Below are 11465 nucleotides of genomic sequence, written 5' to 3'. Positions count from 1 at the left end.
ATAGTTTTGAAGGATAAATTACAAATGACTTTTCTAGTGGTGATAAGTAAAAAATTTTATGACCACAAAATTCTTTTATAGTGAGTCATTTTATTATTTGTAACTGGTAAACTGTTTATTGGAAGTACTTATGTTAAAATGGTTCCACTAATGTAAAAGACCTAAGTCTTTATTTTTTTTGAGGTGGAAATGATTTGGGGATTTAATACTCTATTTTAATCTGTTATGTTTTTTAAAAGAGGAAATAAGGTAAAATGACATATCTGTATAGGTTTCAAAAAGGACATCAAACTAAAACTCACATTTTCTGATTTCCAACATAAAGCTATTAGCACAGCTCATTTGTCTATTAATTTAATAAATGATTATTGAGCACCTACTATATGGTAGACACCATTTAGCTGTTAACACTACAGTGAACAAGGTGAAAGCTATATTCCACAACTTTCTAAATAAGATCATATTCTAAACAGCAGAATTTCATTAAGCCATTGCCATCAGTTCTGAGGATGCTTTTGGCCAGCTGCTGTGTCACCTTTTTATAATTCTTGCAAACCATGCAGACTTAGGCAAGGTCAGTACATGAATGGGAGACCTTCACTGTATTAATCAGCAACAACCTAGGCAGAAAAAAATAAAAGGGGGGGGGAGTGTATTCTGAGTTTATGCCAAAACGATTCACGGATCTGTTGACAGCCATAAATTGAAATTTATTACCGATTTATGAAGATAAAAAATATAAGTGATGAAAGAGTAACAGAGACTGTAAGAGTAGGCTATTTTTGACTCAATTACAGAATAATTGTTGACTTTGCATGTCCTTGAGCAATTTTTTCATCTAGGTTGTTACAGAAATGTTAACAACCTCATGCAAGGATTGATGAAATAAAAACTAGCAAATTTTTGTGAGAAATGTATATACTTGACATTTTATGAGCTTATAATAAATATTTACTGAATGAAGATGAGTTACCCAGATTTGATGTAGGAGATCTAAAGGGGATAGAGGATAAATGAAATATTGTCCATTCTTCAAAGTGCTTTCCCATGGGAAAAGTTTTCTTCTCCCATCAGGAATTTTTAAGAGAATGCTACCCTGTTTTAGAAGTAGCAAAATGGAAACATGGTAACATTCCACTCCCTGTCAGCCTTTCCTTCTTTCCTCTTTCAATGTTTACGTATTAGGATATTTGGAGACAAATGGGAAGGTTCAGTTTGCGTTGAGAAAGAGATGAAACAACTTCATTTAACATAAGTGATGAACGTAAAGATGTCAGCAACTCTAAAATTAATTTTTTGGTCTCTAGTTTTATCTGTAGTATATTAAAAAAAAAACAGGGTGCAGGTGACAACTGGCCATTTAAAGTCAAGCAGTGTTTTCAGGGGATATAGTGGGTGTTCATTTGCATTATACTTATTATTCTTTTAACCTGTTGTTACCTGCTGCTAAGCAATTGCTTCATTTGAAGATAGAGCCATCGATTTTCATTCTAACTTATTAGTCAACTGCATGTTTTTGAGCCTTGTTTTAATGTGTGTGGGAAACTCACATTAACTTAAAGTTAGCACATTAACTTTAGTTCATAAACATCTTATTGTGAAATGAACAAATTAAGGATCTATATTTTTCTTTGTAAAGTATGTAGAGTATCTCTTAGAACTCACTATGTTAGGGGGACTCTAACATAGAGGGACATAATGACATATGATGACATGTTTAATATACTGTAATTTTATTTTTGTTTTCTTTTGATGTCAGTGATCTGAGAGAAAGTTGGGTGGCATATATCTTCTTGTGGAAAAACAACTGGTAGCTTAAAGAAACTTGAGAGAAAAGTACACTCTTTGTACTCCTTTCGGGTGTAGCCTTGGTATTTGAATTAAAATATTTGCAACAAACATAAAACAAAAATCTCCCCTTTACATCTTTTTCTCTTATGGGACCTTAGAGAGAAAAAAAAGGTTTTTAATCGCCTTCCTTTTTTGGTTTGAGAACATCACCCCCACCCTTAAAACTCCTCTGGGGTCCAAGGCAAACAGAGAGGATTAAAAATTGTCTACACTGTTGGTTATTTTGCTTCTTATATTCTTATTTAGTTCCTACTATCAGAAATGTCCTCAACCTATTTCTCATTGCCCAGTAGGAATGCAGTACATTATCTGAGCATACAAAATATAAAATGACTGCATTAAACAGGAGCAGCTGTTCCTGAATCTGCAAGCAGAATTTTTATATCTATAAATTATACGTACGGAAATATGGAAGAAACAACTCAGCAAGAGTTCTTTCCGGTTTACTTTTTTAGTACAAATAAATCCCTGTGACAAAGTAAGTCACCCTTATCATATTTACAAAATCAGTATAAATGATGGTTATAGCAATTTAATTAGAAATTACACTAAATTATCCCTGTTATTAAGCAAATATATAGAAGTCACTGACGTAACATGGGATCTTACAAAAAAGGGACTTTTCTTTGGATGACAATGGACACTACACATGTGTGTCAGACCTGTTGATATTGATAACAAAAATAGATTCTGATTTGATGTCTAGTATTCAAGAATTTGTCTCAGCTACCTTTTGCCGAATTAACAAAAGAAGGATTGGGACTCTTCCTAACATTTTCCTTGTTAATATCAATAATTCTCAATACAAAAAAAGACTTGTAAAATCACAGTGGGCCATGTTTTTTCTTAAGTAAGTGGAAGCTTTCAGGATGTATCCCCAATTTTATGTTATATTATAATTAACCTCAGATCATGGCCACTTGACTCAGGAAAGAGTTTAAACAAGCAAACACATACACACACACATGCACACATGCCTTATACTTCTCTCATATTGCTGAACAGACACAAGATCGTAATTACCTACCAAGAATGAAAACTAGTAATCCAAGCCTTTAGAGGACAGATAATGTTATTCCAAGTTAGAGAGTGAAACACAAACAGAATCGTTGAAGAAGTGATTGTTGTATAAAGCATGCAAGAAATACCATTGTTGTACAATATGGTTATTTAAAAGTCTTCATGAAGGATTGTTAATTTGCACCTAAAATGCGGTATAATCTGTTTCAACTGATCTTGTGTCACACATTGCAGTTTGATTTTATTTATTTAACTTTTTGATCTTATTCATGTAACCTAAAGAACATTAAAATTCTCTTTAGAAGCAGCAAAGGAGAAAAAAATTTTTTTGAAATAGTCCTAGTCCATGTAGTGGATATCTATCACTGACAGACCATGGATAACAAATAATTCTGAGCCATCAGTCATGTCTTTTTCAGCAAAAAAAGGAAAACGGCAATGGGAATGGTGTTCCTGTAGCATTGCTTTCTAGTCTACGATTCAAGAAGATGGCCATATAACTATTAATTAGCACAGGATGCACCAAAACAGTCATGTTAAAGAACCTGATCCTCGTTAGCAGGTTAATGGGGGGAATAATACACATGGAGAAAGGGCATAGTCAGGCAGAGTCTACGAACGTAGATAAAGATCTGAATTACACTTCCAGGATATGGGAATATGTACACATAAGTGCAGAGCATGATAATGACACTATTGACCAAATACTGCATTTCTCTTTCAGGCTCTCCTATAACCATGACATATACATGAGAAATGTTTTCCACAATTGGGGAGAGAGGGAAAGCAGAATAGGTATAGCTGTCTTTGACCACAAAAGCACACAAAAAAGAGCATCCCTAGAATTCCATCTGAAATCTTGGAATAATGGAAAAGTGATATGAAGGGATATATAAATAATGGTTGGATGGATAGATAGATAGAAATATTGATATGGGATGACTATCCACTGCAAAACTGTGTCTGCATTAATGACTACATAAAAAAGAAACATAGAAATTTACTTTTTGCACTTGTGAAAAATATTTGTATTGTGTAGGACAAGCATTTTCTAACTTGCCTTCTTTAATTTCTCGCAAAGGATGTCAAAATGAAAAATTGCAGTTGAAAAATTTTAATTAGGAAAGTGTAATATTCAAGCCATATTTCTTTATTTCAAGGTAAGTTAGAAACAAAATAATGCAACTTTTACAATATAGATATGACATATATATACATTTGTATGTGTATGCATTGTATGTAAATATAGATGTTACAAAACTTATGCACAAACTCCAACAGAGAGACATACTTTACATGTCTCAGATCATGTAATTTTCCTATTCTTAGAGGGTGAAATTGTCAAATATATATGAGATCTCCGTTTACTTATTAATGTTAAAAATAAAATTCAAACTTTATTAATTGAATCTGGAAAAGTGTAAATTAATGCAGATAAATTCTGTTACCACAAGTTATAGTCCAAAAGTAGCCTATATTTAATGGCTATATTTAATATGTAGTCTGATTACATGACAAAAATTACTTGTTTAGGAATATTTCATTAACTGTAAAATTCATCATATACAATTGTGATCATAAGCTGAGAAATACATTTTCTAAATTAACAGAAATTTTATAGAACATCTATTCTATTCTTCCAAGCGTCAGATACTTAATGATCTCTATGCCATAGCAGTGATATCAATATATTTTAAGAGATTTTGAAATTTGTGGTTTTGGATTGTTTTGATAATCAGCTTGCTATTATTTTTCACAGCCTCAAGGTGCCAATGTTTTGCCTTTTATGAACTGATTTTATTTTTTTTTGAAAGCGCTAAAATATGTTAGTAGTGGTGAACAGTAGCTTTAAAAGAATTATAAAGTAATATGGTACATTTTCTTCAGTAGCTTAAAAATTATATTTGAGACCTATTACAAAAGTGGAGTTCCAAAATATTTTGAGAAATGACAATAGTAAGTGTAGCTGCAAATGAGGGCAATTTGAAGGACAGCACTCATCTAAATGCGTAATTTCTATTCCTTAAATAAAGATCAGTCTCAATTTTATTCTCAGCTTATATGCAGGAATGTTCTTTTTGGATCATAAATTTAGTAATAATAGTGAAGGCAGTATGGTATGAGAAAATGAGTTGAATGGCAATGGACTTCGTAAGGGGTTTTATAGAAATCTGAGAAACAGCTTATGAAACAAGTTTTCAACATACAGATTGAACAGTAACATTTAGATATGGAAATAATACCAAAATATGTTTGAAAGTATTAATAAGCTTTAATAAATAGATTATAAAACACTGATGTCCTGATAGATTGGAAGAAAATATGTATTAAACCTTTCTTGCTTTGAAAAATGTAATATGTAACTACCTACTCTCTTAGAATCAGAGCCCTTATATTGATCTCAAGAAAATAGAGAAACTAACCCAGTTGGAATAAACATGAGTAAGATTTTAGATCTCTTTTCTCCTGGGTAGAGGATTCTTTGTTCCGAACAGTCAAAGTAGCTGGACTTTATTTCAAAAAAATCCACCTATTATTACAGATAGTCACTGTGACTTTGAGCCCAATATTTGAAACAAAAATCACTCCTACATCTCAGTGATAATCGCTACTTGCCCTGTGGCTTTTTAATCTTTCCTTTGAAAACATTACTGAGTCACCAATCTCAGTTATTTGTGCACTGGGGATAATTTGTTCTCCCTGAATACAAATATAAAATTCAAATATATGTCAAGAACTTCTATATGTCAAAAATTTCTGTAAATTTAGGTAGCGTCTGTAAAATACTGAGTTGTACTCAGGAAACTGTAGTTCCTTTAGAAGGCATTGCATTCTCAAATATTATGTTCTAAATGTGGACACAGCAATCCAGAAAGTAAAGATCCAAAAGTTTTAACAATATTTTTTGAATATAAAAACAGAAACACTAGTAAGTCCACTTGAGTTTAAGATCTAACAAGTGTGCAGAAAAATGCCTTCTAATTTTTGTTTAGGGCAGAGAGGGAAAGATTGTTTCATAATAAAACCTATACAACATTTCCCACACCTGGAGGGGATTTACTACTATATGGTACAATTTGGCCCATGCATTAAAATTTAAGAATGACAAGGCAGCATACAATTTGAAAAAATATATTAAATTTTCAAAGGTTTATATTTAGGTTCTCTAAAATCATAAATATATTATCCTATTTACATGATGTTAAAAATGATGGACAAATTGCTAGCCTGGAATAACTTTTTCAATGAAATTATTCAACAATTGCTTAAACATGTGTATGTAAATAAAACCTGGGTAAAGTACAATTGGATGTTTGAAAGAAAATTTTCACTATCTAGGGTTTGAAAAAAATTAGAGCACAATGAGTTAACACTAATGTAAGCTATGGATTCTATTAATAAAAATGCATTGAAATTGGTTCATCAATTTTAACAGATACCATACTAATGTAAGATATTAATCATAGGGGAAACTGTGTTCAGGTAGAAAGTGTCTATGGAGAATTCTTTATACTTTGTGCACAGTTTTTCTGTAAACCTAAAACTTACCTAAAAATAAAGTCTATTTAAAACAAAAAAAGGATTAGACAGAGAGAGGAAGTAGGCAGACTTTTATGGTAGAAATCAAGGGGACTTCAGGCCCTTTTCAAGGAATTTGAATGATGATAGCACTGTTCTATCTTATGCTGAATCTTATTTCTATTGATCATGTGTGTGTGTGTTGTGTGTTAGTGATATAAATAATTATGCATTGTCATCCTTATATTTAGCCCTGATTGGGCCATTTTAAGTCAGTCATAAAGGCTCTATATTTACATAATTATATGTATTTCAAAAAAGTCTTTCTGCATCCATACATTTGTGATTGTTGTCTACAATTGTCCTTTGCTTCTATTTTTAAATTTTTGAAATGGTGTAAACTTTAGAGGTTCTTTATTAAATAGACATTTTAATTTCTGTTAATGACTTAATATGACTTACTAATAATGACTGAAACCAGTCTTGGTGTATCTAGAGACATATTTCAGAGAGTTAAGTTCATGATGATAAAATGAAATATTCCTGGTAGAAAATAATTCTGATCTAGTCCATGTCTTAGTCTGACAGGTGGAAGAAGATAGATGATGGCACTTTGGGAATTAAGGAACTACCTGTCCTGGAATAGATCATAGACCTTAATGTCTGTAGAAGGAATCTTATCTGAGGCTTCACAGACTGATAAAGTACACAAAGAATGCAGTTCAGACATCTTGTTTTACCTCTAACTTTTTATGCATATGAAAATCTAGGAAAATTTAACCAGACCTGCCATTTGGGTGGTAACTGATCAAATAAAGCAGCTAACCAATATTATTTACTGGGAAACTCTAAAAGAAACAAAGTTCTTTTAGAGCAAGGGTATGATCTTAGGACCCCTCCCTTTTCCCTACTCCCCCCCCCCCCCTTTTTTTTTTCTTATTTTTTGCGGGCCATTTTTTTTAAAGGAAAAACCCCATTGTTGTTTTTTTTGTTGAAGGAGGAATTTGGAATTTACCATTTTGGGTTTTAATTTTTTTTACCAATATATGTTTAAAAACTTCCAACTTAGTCTCTTTAATAATTTCACCAAAAGACTTATGTATTAACAAAATAGAGTAAAAGGAAAACTATCTAAATTATAAGTCCTCATTAAATATCAGACGGATTTGTAAATGTGAAGAATGCATGCTAAGATAGGAGAGTTTGAGATATGTATATTATTTTCTAAATGTGGAGAACATATGTTAAGATTGAAATGTTTAAGATAAATAAAGAGATTTTCTCTAGAGCTCTTCAATCAGTTATTCAACAAAAATTGTTGATCACTTGCTTTCTATCAGGGATTCTGTAAGATACTGAAGAGACTTCATTGATTAAGAATGACACAGTCTAGCGCGGGTGTGGTGGCTCATGCCTTTCAATCCTAGCACTTTGGGAGACTGAGGAAGGAGGATTGCATGAGGGCATGAGTTTGAGACCAACTGGAGCAAGAGTGAGACCCCCAACTCTATAAAAACTAGAAAAATTAGCCAGGTGTCGTGGTGGGCACTGGTAGTCCCAGCTACTTGGAGGCTGAGGCAGGAGGATCCCTTGAGCCTAGGAGTTCGAGGTTGCAGTTAGCTGTGATGACACCACTGCACCTAAGTCCAGGTGACAAAATGAGACCGTGTCTCAAACAAACAAAAAAAAAAGATGGCACAGTCTATCCATTCATAAGGCTTATAATCTAATAAATGAAATGGACTGGAACAAGTAATTATAAATGAACTAGGTATTATCAAGGAAAAATTCAAAGTACGGTAGAAGTAAATAATAGAAGGACCTAAGCTACTCAGCGAAATCTTCCGATAAGGGATATGGCAAGTCATTTAGGACCACTTGGCTTACAATAAGAGGCTACAATTCATAGTCCCACTGACTTATAACTATATGTAAAAGATATGAAATAATAACTCTACAGAAGCAGTCTCTAGTCCACTTTGTTTGTATTTGCCTGTGGAACACAAACTCTGTATCCCCCAAATAAAGCTAACATTAAAGATTCTTAATGTCATTTAGACATGTTTCTCAAAGTTCCTGAGGATTTCTTGATTTTTTACTGTATCCACCTAAATACATTAATATAAACATAAATGTAGTTCTGTTTACCTTTTCAGGATTTAATTATTAGGTCCCCGTAATGCTGGGTGCTTAAGAACAGTACCTTGGTACACTCTGCCTTGTTTCTTTCAGGATTTCTCAGGATAGCTCGTATTTCAGCTTATTTTCTAAGATTAGTATCAGAATCATACATAAAGAAAATTATGACCGATCGTAGCTAGAAATAGAAATTTCTCAAAGGCAAGGATCATGTCTTATGTGACTTGATATATCTAGCACCTAGTATCATGCTTAGCACATGACAGGTGCTCAAAATATGTATTGAATGAAAACATATAACAATTTACATAATCACAAAGCTTTCTTTTCCTTAATGACAGCGTCAAAATGATAGAACTAACCTGACTCGATTTTAACATAAAAAGCAAATACTTATCTACTTAACAAAAAATATTGAAAATTCATTTGAGTTGACAGTTGGAAAAAAAAATCAAGCAGATATGATTGGCTTTTTATAATAATTAAAAAAAAGTACATATAAATGCAAGTGAAAATGTATTCTATAGAAGTGCTGAGTGTATCAAGGGATTTTTTTTACAAATTTAATTCCGAAAGTCATTCTGCAAGTTATATTCCTGCCTACAATGTCTTCTTCTCTGGGAACTACAGGGACCCTGTCATGGATGAGCATTGTATTATAAAAGAAAATATAGAATCATAGCCTGAATTTCAAGAATGAAAACCAGCAGTTAATCCCAAATGAGTACTGCCTGACAAATGATGAAATGCAGTTTCCTGATCACGGATGAAATAAAATAAGACACCAAATAACCGTACAGAATAAGGACTAGAAGGGACCTAAGTGTCTTCCAAAATTTATGTATTCTCACATGAGAAAAACATTTAAAATGTTAAGAATTTCATTATTTACAATTTTATTACTTTAAATTCTTAACTTTAAAGGCTCAATGCAACAAATGCTGGAATAAGGCAATTTCTAGAATATTTTTCACGTAATCTTTTTGATGTGTTTTTTCATTACATAAAGTCAATCCTTTAGAATATTTAGTTAAAATATATTTTAAAAATTGTACTGTATAAGAAAATTTAAGGCATTTTGACTGCAAAGTGATTTATCAAGGGAATATATATTGATGATAAATATGAAGGCAAATAATGCTTGGGAACTATATAGAAATCCTAAAGTTTATTATTGTAAAAGTTATTTCTTACATAAACCTTTTCCTTAGGTGAATAATTGGTTGCTATGGTAATTTGTAGATACAATTTGAGACAGCAATGAACGTAAATAATGGAAGTCTCCAACCTACTCAGAGAAGGAATGATGACTTTTGCTGGAATCAAAAAATATCCTAAAATGTATCTACTCCTAATTGTGTTTAATTTCATATTACAATGATTAATCAAAGTGAACGTCTTTATTTTCTGCTATTTTAACTGCAAGAAATGATCTCTCCTGTTTTTATCCTATTATAAGGATCGTTACAAAAATGGGAAACAATTAACACTGGGTTTAATGCCTGAGTGCTGTAGAGCTGAAGTAATTGCACTCAAGGTCTGCTAACTTTTTAATCAGGCATTTGGTTGCAAGCTGCTCTCAATTGATTCTGAGAGAACTAACACTATCGAAGGAAGAAAGCAGGTGTGCCAGAAAAGCAGGCCTGTTGGCAAAACAAATGAAAGATTTTAAAAGGAAAGGAAAAAAAAAAAGCAAAACCAAGCAAAGTGCTTGTCAGCAGGCTATTATTTTTTTGGCAGGGCCTATTACTGAACAGGGCCAGTGTGTGCACAAACATAATGGTAGAAGCCCCACTGACCTACTGCTTTCAAAGGGTGATACTAAAACTTAGCAGTGAGGAGCCCTGTCCATCCTCATGTTAGGGAATTGAGTTAATTAACAGAGAAGGCTTGAAATTTCCATATTCAGGAGAGTTAAGACACCATGAGAGGTTTCTGGAATTACATTCTAATTAGAAATGTTTCCTCTTTGCATTCAGGCTACTCTTTCAAAAACAAATTTGGTTAGGTACTTTGTTCTCTCTTAAAGAAAAAAAAAAAAAAACTACAGTTTCCCTCTAAAAGCTAATGATTTTTTTCTTTCTTTGATAAGTGTCATTCTTTAACTGTGAAAGTGACTCCTTCTAGGCAAGTTGCACACATTTAAAGGCAAATATATTGCTTAAGAGCCTGGGGGGAGGAGGTTTAAAATCCCCTCTTCTGTAGTATCTTGAAAAGGGAGGTTCTAGGAGTTAATACTCCTGTAAAAGTGCTTTACACTCATGGGAGAATATTCTGACAACAAGTGGAGGAATACTTCTAAAATTCCAAGTTTGAAATTTTTTAATGATGTTTAGGTATACTGTTGATCTCTCTTTATACAAAAAGAGGAAACCAAATGAAAGATTTGGCTATTTACCTGGGGAATTCTAACACAGTTGATATTATTTTCTTAAATCCCTAGAAGTAAAAAAGAGCACTTGAACATTTTAAGACGAATATAAAACAGAACTAGCTCTTGAGCAGAAGAGCAAGTAAGAGCAAGAAGAACAAGAAAAAGAAAACAACAGAAATGAGTTTCCTCAGACAAAATCCTATGCACGTTTTAATTATACTTGTTTGCCTAGGCCCCAGGCAATCTATATTAGAATTCATTAGGATGGCTCAGGGTCCAGGATAAGGTATACAGAGATCAATGGATCGAAAACATTATACCCAATTACATCAGTTTCTACTCCAGTTGCAAACAAGTTATAGAAGTCTCAGCTCCTTTGTGTGCATCACTTTAGCTTCCAATGAGCTCTCCTTTAGCCTCTCCTACTGTAAACAGCTCTCCCCAAGTCACCACAGCATCTGTTGTTTCTAGGTAAAGGGCTAATACAAATAAAAGGGAGGCACCTGGCATCTGGCCACCTGCACACAAAGTCGCTTAATCATATGGGACTCTCACATTGCTA

The sequence above is a fragment of the Propithecus coquereli genome, unplaced genomic scaffold (assembly GCF_000956105.1).
Source record: "Propithecus coquereli isolate 6110/MARCELLA unplaced genomic scaffold, Pcoq_1.0 Scaffold245, whole genome shotgun sequence".
Taxonomy (NCBI): Eukaryota; Metazoa; Chordata; class Mammalia; order Primates; family Indriidae; genus Propithecus; species Propithecus coquereli.
Note: the sequence above shows the minus strand (reverse complement) of the source record.